The sequence below is a fragment of the Carassius carassius genome, chromosome 4, assembly GCF_963082965.1.
Source record: "Carassius carassius chromosome 4, fCarCar2.1, whole genome shotgun sequence".
Taxonomy (NCBI): Eukaryota; Metazoa; Chordata; class Actinopteri; order Cypriniformes; family Cyprinidae; genus Carassius; species Carassius carassius.
The window spans coordinates 17,166,712-17,180,179 of record NC_081758.1 but is presented as its reverse complement, the minus strand read 5'-3'; positions in this window follow the sequence as shown (position 1 = coordinate 17,180,179).

The following is a 13,468-nucleotide window of genomic DNA, read 5'->3' as shown; positions in this document are numbered from 1 at the left end:
TTAGGGGTTAGCATTTTTTTTTGTGCATATTTTAATAAACACTTTAACTGACACAACCAATAAAAACTTCAGAATCAGTTGTGGTGCGGAGTTTGCACTGAAGTGGATTGGGGGAAAAATTGTGCCTGCGTGTCATGCATCTGTCTCTCAATGGGAGGAAGCCACGCCCTATTTTGGAGCTCCCACCCCGTTTTGGAGTTCCCGCCCCTATTTGGAGATCTCCAGGCTGCATGTTGAAGCCATTTCTGTGGAAGTAATAATATTTTGAGTTTATTTTGTAAAATCGGAGAAAACCTGTGTTGCAAATGAAACGTATAGAAATTGGAATGTAAACAGTTAGCCAGTGATGTAGTATAAAGTAATTTGATTGGCTGTTAGATTTATTATGAAAAAATAGAACCCTGTGAAACAGTCAGAAGCCGCCACTGGACTTTTGGAGCAACACAGTCTTTTGACCTATGCAAAACTGCACAGTTAATTTGTAAGAAAATAAATATCCTACGTTTTTATGTTTTAAGATTTATAATTAAACAGTCAAACGAAGAACTTTGGATTCAAGAATTTTATTCACTGACGTTTTGTGTTGAGTACAAAAGAACTCTGAAGTCCTAAGCTAGTGAGTCGGCTTGTTGCGCTCATAGACAGTAAAAGAAATGGACACAACGACCCCATTGGAACTCAATTGAGACAAGTGAAGCCCATTTTAAGCGATTTTTAGCAATTCCGTTTCTGACGCGCAGACTCAAACTAAGCTTGATGACGTCAGCAACCTGTCTGACAGATGTAAATCTTCTAGTAGCTGTGCGTGAAAACTGCCATCTTTAATCTTGCAGAGACGGCAAGCTTGAGCGGGGCGTTCTTTGGCATGAGTGAGCAGGAGTAAGTATTCTGATTAATTATTTTGTATAGTATTTTAAAATGTAATGCCAGGGCTTGTATCTATGAGCTTCTCTCTTGACGTCTCCCCGATTGCCTGCGAGCTTCTCCTCCTGTCTGTACGGTAATTTCTCTACCGTGAGACAGAGAGTCGAGTGGTTATGACGCAATCGTTAGCCTATTTTTACAAAAACTGTTTCTACAGAAATAAATAATGGACAAATGGAGTCTTTAAACGCCTCAGATGTAAAGTTATTCGCTGTCAAAGTGACGCCAAAATGAATGGGAGTCAATGGGATGCTAACGCAAGTGAAGTTCTGCTACAAGATGGCGGCACGCGGCCGACTTCAACTTCCGGTCGACTTCCTTCCCGCCTGGTTGTGCTCACATTCAAAGTCAAAAGACTACGGAAGTTCTAAGCGGCCATGCATTATAATTTTTTTTCCTTTTTGTTTTCTCGTTATAACGACTTAATTTTCTCGTTATCTCGACATAACGAAAGTTTGTTTTCTCGTTATAACGACATGACAGTTTTACTGCTGTTATAGTAACGAACTCAACTTTATTACATTTTGTTCCATCTGATTGACAACCATGCAGGCGCTCTTACTGTAGCATATATTTCAGCAAATTTTGCTTCGCCTAGGTAATAACGTCTACAATACTGTACATAAATAAAGGCTGATCAATCACTGTTGATTTTTCCAGAGATAGTACACCAAACGTTTTGTTTTTGTAATTAACATGTTTAAATGGCAACACCGCGAACACAGACGGAGTGCCTTCAGAAGGATGCAGAACTATTCTAAGATCTTGAGCTGCTTGGATTAAACTCACTTTTACCCTTACGAAAATTAACTATGGTTTTACTACAAATAAAACCAAAAAACCATGGTTACTATAGTTAAACCATGGTAACCACAAATTAACCATGGTTTTGCTATATTAACCATGGTTTAACCATGGTATTTGTAGTACAAATGGTAGTCAACACGCCAAAAAACCATGGGTTACTAAAGTTTTACTATAATAAAACCATGGTTATTTTTCGTGAGGGTAATTTTCCATTTATTTGAAATAAAATTATATATAATTTGTAATTTTTATTAGTCATTATATGCTGTGGCAGATATCATGTGCGTTACAAGCTTCTGTTTGAAAATATCGTTCATGTGCAGTGTATGTCTGTGTGTGCAGAAAAAAAAACGATTACAACATTATAGAACAAAACTGAATTAAATTAGCCTATGCATTTTACATATACATCACATTTCTCATCAATATGGTTAACAATAAAGATTAATAATAAGGAAAAAAAGCACATCACAAATAGTCTACATCGTTAAATCCTGTCCTACTGTAGATACACAGAACATTTCCGCTTATTAACTACCTAATCATGTGCCTAAAAGAAGCACAAATAAAGATATAGGTGCAAACAGAATACAGTGACATCAACCTTGGTTTTGATAAGCAGTTATTTTATGACCCAGAACGCGTTGGTGAAACTCATGCATCTAGCAAGAACGTAATACACAAAATAATCATGTTGATTAAAGCATTTAACATTTATGAATTAATTAAATGTCAGTAATGAATAAGACTGCACAAATTATAGTGATCACGAGGAAGGTCCGCGTACAGTAAAGTGGACAGTGTACAACACCCCATCAGTCATACTCAGGTCTATAGTGCCACCTGCTGGCAGTTTTGTAACTTATTAGAGAAAATTAAGTCGGTATAACGAGAAAACGACTTTCGTAATGTCGAGATAACGAGAAAATTTGGTCGTTATAATGAGAAAACGACTTACGTTATGTCGAGATAACGAGAAAATTAGGTCGTTATAATGAGAAAACGACTTTCGTTATGTCGAGATAACGAGAAAATTAAGTCGTTATAATGAGAAAACAAAAAGGGAAAAAAATATAAAGCATGGCCGCTTAGAACTTCCGTGAAAGACTGCTCGACATAGTCTAAATATAGAGTTAATTCGGAAGATTGCTCGAGGAAGCCGAAAGACGAGCCGCGTGAGAAGATCGCTAAAGAAAAAAGACACCCGTGATGACGGCGAACTAATCGATCGGGCGGCTCTGAGGAAAACCTGTTAGCGGCTGCTATCAAATACGATAGACCGACCAATTCGCACCAAAACTACGTTGCAGAAAAAGAATACAGAAAGGAAGCCAGAGTTAGCCGAGAGTAAGTCGTCGGCTGAATGAGACATTCCCTGGAACAGGTCTGATATTTTCTTCATGACTATTCATCGTCTAAAACTGACAGCCAAAGTGTTCACTGGATTTCATACTGAAAGTCATAGAGCTTGACATAAATAAATCCTGCACATCAGTGACTCTTGTAAATGAGTGTTTATAAGAAGATTAGAAGCTGTGGACAATATTAAGAATTGTGACAGTTTTGTGTGAAGATTTAAAAGTGACATGACATGGCAGATGAAAGCGCAGCTGCGTGTGTTGACCAAAAGAGGGCGCCAAAGCCCACAGAAAAGGCTGTAGAGGAGAAAATACACAGGCTGAAAGGAGAACGCAAGGGAAAGTTGGCACAAATAACCAAACAGAAGAATGATTTAGCCAAATTGAAGGAAAATGAACACAATGTTAATTTCATTAAAGATGAAGAATTGTTACGGTTCGAAAGATGCTTAAGACAGTATGAACGGATTAATGAAGAGTTGTGTGAGTTAATAGATGTAGATGATAAGAAAGCAGATCAAGATGCTTATGAGAACAGATTTTCGGAATTTCAGCAGTTTATAGAAGACACAAATAAATGGATTACAGATGTTCTAAAAGATGAGGAAGATGATATTAGGCCACATGATAGTGTATTCAATGCTAACTCTGTGGTAAGCCAGACTTCCAGTAGGCCTACTACTTCTGCAAGGCTGAGAAATTAAAGCTGAACGTGAAGCACTGTTGGCAAGAGCTGCAGCAATGAAAAAGAGAGAAGCAATAGAACAGGAAGAAACTCGCTTGGGAATTAGAAAAGAGCAATTGGAGCTTGAAACTGAGCTTGCTGCTTCAGATGCCAAACTGAAGGTATACGAAGAATTTGAAGATGTTCATGAATCTAAACATGATTTATCAGTGCTACCTTCAGGGCCCAGATCTGAACCCCTGATGTGTAAACCAGAAAAACACAGTGTAGACGATTACGTGCATCGTGGAGCTGGTAAAACACCCCTTACATTCAATCCAAAGCCAGCCACTCAAAGGCCATGGTGCAGGTTAAACACCACTGTCGATTAATGGGTACATAAAGCAGTCAAGATATGTATATAAAGTTAGAAATGTCTCCAAAATGGTGTTAAAGTCCAGTTTTTGTAGTTTTTGGTTAGTAACGGTTATTTTTTACGCAATTCGGCGATGACGTCACATGAGGCAGCCGTGGTGGAACGTAGCCTCCTCAGCCTTGCTCAGCTACTAGAACTAGTTCTAACACTGACTATGGCGTCTAACTGGGATGAGGAAGAGGTGGCAAGACCCACAGTTAACATTTATGATGGCCCACAGCCATATAATTTCGAACCGTTTAGACGTGAGAGGGCGAATGAGGAAATACCGAGAGCCGATGGCCGTCAAAGACAAATAAATGCATGGTTAGAGGAGAATGACTGGAGAGTTGCTACCATTTAGAAACCCAGCAATGACTGCTGGAGATAGTAGTCTATGAACAGCAGTGCATACAACAAACTTCTTTTTGCGTTCAGTGAATAGCATCGAGTGAAAGTCAACGTTCTCTTTATATCTAGTGAGAGTGATTATGTCGTTGGCTCAGATAAGTAAACTTAGTCAGACGATCTATAAATAGAAGGCATATTACATTTAATAATTACATTGAATAATCACCTAGTGTTTATTTATAAGCTTTTACCTCTTTCTCCGGCGAAAATGTTGTTTGCAAACGTATCTGACGCCGAGTAGGCTGGTCATGTCTTCAGTGTGATTATTGTTGATAGTGCTAAGCAGATGTAACGTGCCTTACGCAGCATCCTGGATTTGAGGCATGCTGCCTGAATCCGTTTGTGCTACACATAGCATACTCACACTTCAGGCAGGATCATGGTCCCCTTCAAGCCAGCACGCACGAGTATGTTCATGGTTTATGTTTACTTTACCAATCTTTTTACACTGAGTCCTTTGAACAACAGCTAATTGGTGTCAGGAGATGTGTTGCATACACAATAAACATGCATAAGAGACAGGCTTAAAATGACGTTTACAACTTACTTACAGAGTTTTAAACTTAAAAATCTTTCCTACTTATTCCTAGGCAATACCGGTACACTGCGTACAGACAGGCTATACGCTGGGCTTATGGAGTTTTAGGCAGGAGTATAAGGAAGCCTATACCCTCTTGTGTGGTTTCAACCATCAGACAAAAATTCCAAAGTGGTGACCAGACCTATCAGGGCGTTCAATGGCCTCGTTTGGATGAAAATGAATAAAAATAATTGCTTATTCTGTTGTGATCACCCAATTACCCTTAAAATGTTATAAAGTACACAGAACACACGGATTTTGATAAGAAAAAACTGTTTATTTGGCATTTCTTGTAATGGTTACTGAACATTTAAACATTTACTGAACAAAGACACAGGTTGGAAGTAAACAAATCTATATAAAAAAAATGGTTAGGCACAAAATCTACAAGGAACACTGATGAAGGGCTAGAACTGAAACGTTTGCACATTGTTTCTTTTGCCTGCAATATTGTGGTCTTACCTGAGGGTCAACTGATCTTTCTCTTTCACACACACACACACACACACACACACAGTGATGCATGCAAAAGCACATCAAGCAGACACACAGTGAGCCCCCCACCCCACACACACACACACACACGCACACACAGTGACGCATGCAAAAGCACATGAAGCAGACACACAGTGAGCCCAGACAACACCGCACACAGAGGTTGACAAGGCACAGGTAAAATGATTGGTAAATTATTTTTAATTACATACAACAAATTCCATGCAAATAACAGACAGAGGAGCAGACATGCAGCATGCAGGACCCCTTGAATGGGGTACAGCGACAATTATTGCCACAAAGACGAAAAAAAGTAATTTTGTGCAAAGTAAAACCAAAGCAACAGCACACAAAGAAAAAACAAAACATGCAGCATGCAGGAAACCACCACCAAATGAGAGGACAGGGACAGAAGGAAAAAAAGATAAATACTTACAGCTAAATCATTGGACTTGTCTGTGAAAAAAAGAAAAGAAAAAAAAAGTGAAATTAGTTTTTTTTGTAGCGTGACTGCCGGGCTAGGTAGAGGCTGACGACCTCCTCCTTAGGAACCTGTTCGAAGGATTTGGCGATGGGGGCGGGTGCATCGGAGGACAAATTGGCACTAACCTCTCGAAGAGCTGCAGGTGATTTGGTGTAGCTTTCCCGAAGGGCCTTCATCAATGATGTTGCATAACCTGTAGACATAATAATAATAATAATGCTGTATAAAGATCATTGCCACTGTCATTCAAACTACAGTACACAAAAAAAAAAGAGCATTCAAAATGGTATATATTGGTTTTAAATTATCTCACTTGTGGTGGGGGTCACAAGTGTAAGGTGGCTCCTCATCAAACAAGTCCTCCTCATCCTCCTCATGCATCGGCTCTTCGGGCGCCCATGATAATTCACTGATGACAGAGGCATTATCATCTTCATCTGTCTGTTCTGGACTAGCGAGGGGAGTGGAGGTTTGTGGGCTAAATGACGTCTGTGTGCCCACACTGACCATCTTGGGCTTCAGGTTAACCTGCACAGCTGTGGAGAGGCAGTAAACATACCCAGACATGTGACAATTATGGCAAATCTAAGCGGCTATGTTTTGGTGTAGGCTATGTATTAATTTAATCAATGTGTATGGAAATGTCCTGCTTGCATAGATACTGGCAATGTTTTAGACAGAATATCTACCCCTTAAAATACCCAAGATTTATCGTGAGACCATCGGGGGGGCTTCAGATAACACTGTGTCTCAGCGTCAGAAGTGGAGGAGGGCAAGGGCTGATCCCCAGTATCGACACTCTCCACAGTGTCTACACTGTCCACGGTCTCCTGCTGTGAGACGTCTGTCAACATCTTGCGAAAACAAATATAAAAAAAGGGTCAGCGAAATGCAAGGGTGTAGTGGTGAAATAAGAGGTGGGTACACTATGAATACTTAGATCAGTGATTAGCAACCAAGGGTACACAAGCACATTGCAGGGGTACATGGAAACATTTAATCATTTATTTTCAACTTGGAAGTACTAAGAATTATTTACTTATCATCTTTGAAATGCCAAGACGATAAGTAAATATTCCCAGTCATTGCATAAGTTCATCAATAAATTGGGACGTGTGTGCTACAACTAGTTTCCCAGTGGAAACAATAACCTATGGCACAGCTGTACCAAAATCAAAACAGTGTGAGTGGGTGAGAAAAAGGCTAAGAGGGTACACAAGAGAAAAAACTTAGATTACAGTACAGTGGACCCTGATATGCGCTACTCAATGTTTTAAAAAATACATAAAAGACATTCAGAACATATTTGATGATGTTGAAGGTTACTGTTAAATGTTTACACCAATACTAGTGGTAATAGATGTCTAGAGTACATGTGGTCCATAAACTCTATGAGGTAGTGAATTTACTGAGAGGTAGCTAAACTCTGAAGTGAGAAGTGGATAAACTGTTTCTGACATTTCAGCGGTGGGTAAACTGCGTTTACTTGCGTTTAGTCTCCACTACAGCCCTGTCGACACGGTCACGGTCAAATATATGTGAAAGAGAACCGTAGCAGACTAACACAAAACGCAAACACACTATTGTGAAAGCCGCTTGATGATCATCACCACTGATCCAAACACTAGCCATGAAGCTTTCATGACGATATGGACATTTACTACAGGGCAATTTGGTTTTGGCTCATATTCGTGAATCACAAAATATGCTCTTCTAACGTCTGAGTGATCTTGTTTGTAGTGGAGGCTGTGTCAAAGGGAACATACACACAGAGCTAGCTAACACGCAACTTGTAAACATTAACGTTAGCATGATGCTTACCGTGGCAATAGCTCGCTTGCGGCAGACGGTGGTGTCTCTTGACCTCGGGACAGGGCAAGCAGAGAGGTTTGGATTCACAGACGGCACGGCGGTAGGAATTTTCTCATTCTTTAAACCAAGTGCGACCATCTTGGCGTCCCCTGAGTGGTAATCCTCCTCGTTGAAATGCGCGCTGCATATTCTCGAGTAGGCGGTGACAGAGCTAGCTGAAAAATCTGCCCGCCTAATCTTGACAAATTGCACCCAGCTTCGGAAGATCCCTTTGTCCTTAGGGAAACAATGGACCCTATGTCCAGTTTTGCTGGAGTTCTTGCACCCGGCACAAACACAGCGATACACCATTTTATCTATTTATTATCTACTCTTTCTCTAAGCTATCTGTTATGCTATGCTATGCTATCTCTCACTATCTATCTATTTTATGTTATGTTATTCTATCTATCTATCTATCTATCTGTCTGTCTGTCTGTCTGTCTGTCTATCTATCTATCTCTATATCTGTCTATTTACTTATATATCTGACACTGTCACTCTTTCACTAGCTGCTACTCTCACTACTCGTCTCACTCTCTCTCAATGGCGGGCTTTCGTCTGCTAGCTAGTGCCTCATGTGACGTCATGGAATGCATGCGGGAGAAATAAGAATCATCGCTAACCGCTAAAATATCACCTACTTTTCCTTATTATATTTCTTTTTTGTAATACTTTACAACATCAAATACAATGGATAACTGTTTAAATGTTTATTACCAACTAGAAAAGTGTAAAAAAAAAAAAAAAAAAAAAACCTGCACCATGGCCTTCAAGTTGGTGCTTCAGTTAGAAGAAAGTCATCGTCAAGGTATGATGCTTTCAGCAGCACGCCACATCTTAATCATCATGATCACACTGATTTCTCTACAGATAGCCTGCACGAAGTGTTACAGCGTCAAAACGAAGTCACTGAGATGCTCATTAAACAACAGAATTTGTCTCAACTCCCTCAAAGAGACATATCAACGTTTACAGGAGATCCTCTGACTTACAGATCTTTCATAAGGGCATTCGAGCATGCTGTCGACAGTAAAACCGACAGTCATCAGGACCGGCTGTACTACCTTAAACAGTTCACGAGTGGAGAGCCACTTGATCTCATTCGGAGCTGTGAGCACATGAAACCCGACATAGCTTATAAAGAAGCCAGAGGACTGCTTGATCGTCACTATGGAGATGAAATGACCATCGCTACAGCTTATATCAAGAAGGCTATGGAATGGCCTCAGATAAGGCTGGAAGACAGAAAAGGATTGAATGCTTTTGCTTTGTTCTTGGTTGGATGTTGTAACACAATAAATGATGTGGACTACATGGACGAAATGAACAATCCTACCAACATGAAGTCCATTTTATCCAAACTTCCATTCAAACTGAAAGAAAAATGGAGAAGTTATGCTTATGACATTCAAGAAAGAACAAGAAGAAGAGACAGATTTCCTGATTTAGTGGAATATGTGTACCGACAAGCAAAGGTTGCCAATGACCTACTGTTTGGAGATTTTCTGGATTCCACTTCAAGTAATCAGAAAAGCTCAAAAAAGCAACCAAGCCTTAGAAAAAGTGAGTCTAAAAGAAGTAGCTTTGCTGTTAATGTGTCTGCTACCGAAAATAATGTCAGTAAAAGCCAGCCTGAGAAGAAACCTTTTGATTTGAAGTCAACAAATGTTTTCCAAAGTCTCTGTCTTTACTGCCAGAAGAACCATGCACTGAATGCATGCAACAAGATTCAAGAACAGCCTCTGAAAGAAAGAATTCAGTTCTTGAAAACGAACGGCCTTTGTTTTGGGTGTCTGACGGCAGGTCATATGTCCAAGGACTGTAAAAAAAGGGCCTCTTGTCCAGATTGTTCATCCAAGCACCCAGCTATCTTGCATGTTGTTAAGGAAGATGCTTCATCAAAGAACAACAGTGCAGACGACAGGTCACAAAGCATGAGTGAAGTCACAAGTGCTCTCGTGTCTGCAGGGTGCAGAAAAGGTGACCATACTGGGGCCGGGAACAGTGAGTGTATTCTTCCCATCGTACCTGTGCAGATAAAACACAAGAAAGACACAAAGATAATCAAGACCTATGCTTTCCTGGAACAAGGAAGTACAGCGACTTTCTGCACTGAAGAATTGGCGAGGAAGTTGAATATGCGGGGCAGAAAGACAGAGTTCCTGCTTCGTACTATAGCGCAAGAACAGAAAGTGAATAGCTATGAACTTACCGATCTGGAGGTGTGTGGCTTAGAGGAGCAAAATTACATTCAGCTTCCCAATGTGTATACTCAGCCAGATATACCTGCAAAAAAGGCCAACATCCCACAGAAGAAAGATTTGGAGAAGTGGTCATACCTGAGTCGAGTCCATCTCCCAAAACTTGAAACAGAAGTTGCTCTGCTCATCGGTGTCAACGCATACAAAGCCCTGGAGCCATGGGAGATTATTAATAGCCAGAACAACGGACCATATGCTGTGAAGACAGCTCTTGGCTGGGTCGTCAATAGTCCAATCAGCAGATGCCAAGAACAGGAATCAGATGATGACAAAAAACAAAGTTCCTTTTCAGGAACTTGAGCTGCGTCAAAACGCTTTTGGGGAACGTCCCTGACGAGACCGACTCTGAATATCGTATGCAATCAGTCCATCGGAAAGGCGTGATGTCACGGGCGGGGTGACGTAGCGACCAGGAAGCTATAAAAGCACGTGCCGTGCAGCTGGCTTATGCTTCGAATCTGTCAGCAAGCGCTCTGTGTGTGCGTGGCTTGCCTGGGATCGGGACGCTTCGACGCTTGCCTGGGATGCGGACGCTTCGATCCCGGAGGGCTCTCTTCGAGGAGGGAGCCTTCACCAGCGTTCCTCGCGGTGCTGGCCCCGCTTCTGCCGAGGCAGAGCGGCTGCTGCACTCGTGGGGTTCGCAGGTGGATCTGTCAGAAGGAATGGAGACGGGCCAGTCCTTATCTCCTTCCTCATCTGCCAGATCCGGCGCCCAAACCCTGGGTTCGGAAGCACACTCGTCGGTTTCTTCCCCCCAGGGTGAGGGATCAGCTCTTCACCTCTCGTCCTCCGAGGAGGTCGATGTGGAGACTGTTGCTGGGGATTCGCCACCCCTGTCGCCCCAGTATGAGGAGCTATTGGAGGTGGTCACGCGAGCAGTAGATAAATTAAAAATCGACTGGCCTGCTGAGAAACAAACTGAGCCGCAGAGAAGCAAATTAGATGAACGCTTTCTGCGGCCGAGGCAACCACCTCCACGTCGGAGCCTTCCGTATTTTCCCGATCTCCATGATGAGTTATCGAGATTGTGGAACCATCCGTATTCGACCCGCCTCTTTGGCCCCGATTCACTATATTATGGCAACGTGATGGGGCTGGGAGAGCGTGGTTATAGAGCGATGCCACGGCTCGAACAGATGCTCGCGGGCTATCTGTCGCCCGGTTCGGCTTCGTCTCTAAAGGCTCCGACATTGCCCACTAAGCCTCTTCGAGTTACATCATCGCTAGTGGGCAAAGGTTATGTGGCAGCAGGTCAGGCTGGGGTGTGCCTTCATACTATGGCAGTCCTGCAAGCTTATCAGGCTGACCTGCTGAGAGATATTGATGAGGGAGAGGGGATCAAGTCTGAAGATGTAGAAGAACTAAGAAAGACCGCTGATCTCTCCCTCCGCGCCACTAAGGAGACCGCTCGCGCAATTGGGCGGTCTATGGCAGCCTTAGTGGCCGCGGAGAGGCATTTGTGGCTGACCCTGTCAGAGATAAAAGAACGAGACAGGGTCTGCCTCCTGGACGCCCCGCTTCAAGCCTCGGGCCTGTTCGGCGACACAGTCAACACTGTCGTCGACAGGTTCCAGGAGGCACACAAGCAGGCAGCGGCGTTCCAGAGTTTCCTCCCTCGTCGCTCTCGTGGTGCATCTGGGCGGGAGATGACCACGCCACATACTGGCTCCTCACACCGGGAAGCGCAAAAGCAGAGCGTCGCCGCTCGTGTTCCCCCACGTCGGGACCGAGGGCAACGACGCTCTGAGTCGGGGGCTTCTAGGGCTAAAGCCGATTTAAGATCTGTCATCGAAGCCCGGAAGTCCTCGATGAAAAGATCCTGACGCCAATCCATAAATACACAATCCAATGTGTATACTCAGCCAGATATACCTGCAAAAAAGGCCAACATCCCACAGAAGAAAGATTTGGAGAAGTGGTCATACCTGAGTCGAGTCCATCTCCCAAAACTTGAAACAGAAGTTGCTCTGCTCATCGGTGTCAACGCATACAAAGCCCTGGAGCCATGGGAGATTATTAATAGCCAGAACAACGGACCATATGCTGTGAAGACAGCTCTTGGCTGGGTCGTCAATAGTCCAATCAGCAGATGCCAAGAACAGGAATCAGATGATGACAAAAAACAAAGTTCCTTTTCAGGAACTTGAGCTGCGTCAAAACGCTTTTGGGGAACGTCCCTGACGAGACCGACTCTGAATATCGTATGCAATCAGTCCATCGGAAAGGCGTGATGTCACGGGCGGGGTGACGTAGCGACCAGGAAGCTATAAAAGCACGTGCCGTGCAGCTGGCTTATGCTTCGAATCTGTCAGCAAGCGCTCTGTGTGTGCGTGGCTTGCCTGGGATCGGGACGCTTCGACGCTTGCCTGGGATGCGGACGCTTCGATCCCGGAGGGCTCTCTTCGAGGAGGGAGCCTTCACCAGCGTTCCTCGCGGTGCTGGCCCCGCTTCTGCCGAGGCAGAGCGGCTGCTGCACTCGTGGGGTTCGCAGGTGGATCTGTCAGAAGGAATGGAGACGGGCCAGTCCTTATCTCCTTCCTCATCTGCCAGATCCGGCGCCCAAACCCTGGGTTCGGAAGCACACTCGTCGGTTTCTTCCCCCCAGGGTGAGGGATCAGCTCTTCACCTCTCGTCCTCCGAGGAGGTCGATGTGGAGACTGTTGCTGGGGATTCGCCACCCCTGTCGCCCCAGTATGAGGAGCTATTGGAGGTGGTCACGCGAGCAGTAGATAAATTAAAAATCGACTGGCCTGCTGAGAAACAAACTGAGCCGCAGAGAAGCAAATTAGATGAACGCTTTCTGCGGCCGAGGCAACCACCTCCACGTCGGAGCCTTCCGTATTTTCCCGATCTCCATGATGAGTTATCGAGATTGTGGAACCATCCGTATTCGACCCGCCTCTTTGGCCCCGATTCACTATATTATGGCAACGTGATGGGGCTGGGAGAGCGTGGTTATAGAGCGATGCCACGGCTCGAACAGATGCTCGCGGGCTATCTGTCGCCCGGTTCGGCTTCGTCTCTAAAGGCTCCGACATTGCCCACTAAGCCTCTTCGAGTTACATCATCGCTAGTGGGCAAAGGTTATGTGGCAGCAGGTCAGGCTGGGGTGTGCCTTCATACTATGGCAGTCCTGCAAGCTTATCAGGCTGACCTGCTGAGAGATATTGATGAGGGAGAGGGGATCAAGTCTGAAGATGTAGAAGAACTAAGAA